This window comes from Gouania willdenowi, chromosome 15 (genome assembly GCF_900634775.1).
Source record: "Gouania willdenowi chromosome 15, fGouWil2.1, whole genome shotgun sequence".
Classification (NCBI taxonomy): Eukaryota; Metazoa; Chordata; class Actinopteri; order Blenniiformes; family Gobiesocidae; genus Gouania; species Gouania willdenowi.
The window spans coordinates 838,750-841,303 of NC_041058.1; the positions used below are offsets into that span (position 1 = coordinate 838,750).

Consider the following 2,554-nt stretch of genomic DNA (forward strand, 5'->3'; position numbering starts at 1 on the left):
ATTCTTAGAGACAGACTGCTGTGAATTTATCTTTACACAACTAAAAAATAAATGTTTCTGGGTAGGATGAACAAAAAGTACATGTTTCAGTGTCAAAGTCTAATCTTTTATGTACAAAATCACCAACAGGATATATGCCAGAAATAATCTAAAAATGTGTTTCTTTGACTTTTGGGGAAACTGGGTACAATAAGTAAAAAGAAAAAGTTTTGTGTTTAAATGAGTTTTTTTTATAGGTCATGTCTAAAATTTCTATTAAAATTATGAGGGTACGCTGCGTTACGTCTCCGCCATGCCACGGGAGCTGATAGGTTACACACATAGACTAACTATGTGTTCATTTCCACCGCGCTGCGTATCTGCTCCGTCAGTCCGGAACCCTCCACCAGAGATACGCAGGACTTCTATTTCTGGCTGATGCCGGAGCACGACGCAACAACTCAGCACAGAGAGCAAATACAGTGGAACAGGAAGTTAAGCACTTACTAAACATTAAAACATCCAGTTACTTTTCAAAATAAGACTCTTCAGATCATATTTCATCATATTATGTCTTCTCTGTTGGCTGCAGCTAAAAAATGTGGCTAAGACAACAATTACAAAAATTAAACTTTATATTTTAATACCTTAAAACATGTAACAAACAAAAAGTCTGTGAGACTAAATAATGTAATATATACGTTATGTCTGAGAAGTGTTAATGTGTTTCCCTGTCACCCCTTTATCATTGTTTATTTATCTTTATTATTTATTTTTTTTCTAATTATATATGTCATTCAATCTATTTCTCTGGCTCTATTAAACAACATAAATGCCCATCTGTGTCTGTACTTGTTTGTAAATATGCTGCACTTTATTAATGTATATGTCATTGTAATTCACTATTGTCATGTGACCCTCAGATGTGAGTGGCCCCACCCCCTATGATGAAAGTGTTTCCTCTCTGATGATGTTATATTCTGTAATATTTAACACTAAAAAACTGAAGTCAAACTGTGAGGAACGTATGATTGGCTGAGGCCCCGGCCTGTGATTGGCCGGCTGTGCGGCCCATGTTTACATGTTGTGATAAAGTAAACAACAAAGCAGAGACATGTGATTGGTTTTAAAAGCATTTTAATGGCTTTTAGCACGTTTGTAACAGAGATGAGGGAACTCTACGGGTGCAGATCAGACTAGCAGTGACCCCGCCCACCCACGCAGGCCCCGCCCACAAACCCCATAAGCCCCGCCCCCATCGTGGCATCATTGATTGTGCAATAAGAAGAGATATCTATGGTTACAGTGAAAGAGGAAAAGCACACATTTTTCCATCGAACGGCCGGAGAATCAAAGCACGGAGAAAGAAAAGCGGCGCCTACGGAAGCCTCAACGGGACAAAAACTAAAAAAAGCACAAGAGTCTCCATCCTCAACGTAACACATGCCCCTCTGATGCTTAGCGACACTTTCACCACTAAATGTGTACAGAAACATCCAGCTTTAACATTCAATTTCACTTCCTGTGTTTATTTTCAGAATAAAAGCACATAAACAGCTTATTTTAGTGAACAAATCACGTAGAGTGAAGAAGATCTTTTGTGTTTTTCTTGGAGTATTTTGTCCAAAATAAGCTTCCGTAGCTACAGAAACGTTGGAAGGAAAATAATAATAAAAAATGTTAAATAATATAAAAAAGGAACCATTAGAGCGCTGAAGCCGACAAGCGAAGCAACCGTCAAATCTGCAAACACTTCCAGTAAATGCTTTTTATTTCTTCATTACAAACCGTTCACAGCAAGGCTTTAAACTTTACGCTTTTCTAGCAAATCCACGTCACCGGACAAAAAGAAACCTGAACGGGGGAGGAGTTGGAAATTAACGCGGGAATGTGGAGGAGGAAGTAAAAAAAAAGTGTCCGACATTCTCATTGGTCTCAGTTATTGGAAATCCTTCATTCATTCAGAGTTGATACGCTGGGTTAATTAAGTAACAGGTTAAGGTTAGTCATTATAACAGTTTGTTATACACAAGTTATACACAAAGCACAGCCCCGCCCCTCAGCACGAAAATCAGTCAGTGCACGAAGAAGAAGAAACTACAAAAAAACGCTGCGTCGCTCTCAGCCCGGGACGAGACGTCTGCATTGGAGAGAGGGAGGGTAGAGCGGGAACAGCCCTCGGCGCCGTTTGATGGTTTGAGACGATGGCGCGAAAAAATGCCACGATATCTTCATCAAAACATGGGAAGTCTAAGAGACGAGGGAATGACATCACAGGAGGGAGGAGCCTGATTGTTCTAACTGAGCCTGGGAAGCAAACCAGGGAAAGCAATCAATCGACGATGCGACGGATTGATTGGTCGGTGGATCGTTAGTGACCCAAACGAGGAAATGCCACATAACGTTGCGTCGCTCTCGTAGTCGCAGCCTCGTTTTCCCCAAATACGAGGAAAATAATTTCGCAAAGTGACGAAGGACGAAGCGGAGTTTGGCTGTTTCACTGATCTTCATTCAGAAAAACGCAAACGACTAAAGTCAGAGGCCACGCCCCCAAGGAAGAGAAACTTTTCAAACA

General features: G+C 40.6%; 1 protein-coding gene across 1 annotated transcript in view; it reads right to left on the bottom strand.

Moving 5' to 3' along the window:
- Positions 1 to 1,099: 1,099 nt before the first annotated feature.
- The window catches only part of LOC114476675 (spectrin beta chain, non-erythrocytic 1-like), a 58,779-nt gene continuing 57,324 nt past the window's right edge, over positions 1,100 to 2,554 (bottom strand). The window contains exon 43 of the mRNA XM_028468498.1: positions 1,100 to 2,554. This exon is cut by the window's right edge and continues 423 nt beyond it. The gene's annotated coding sequence lies outside the window, so the exon portion shown is untranslated.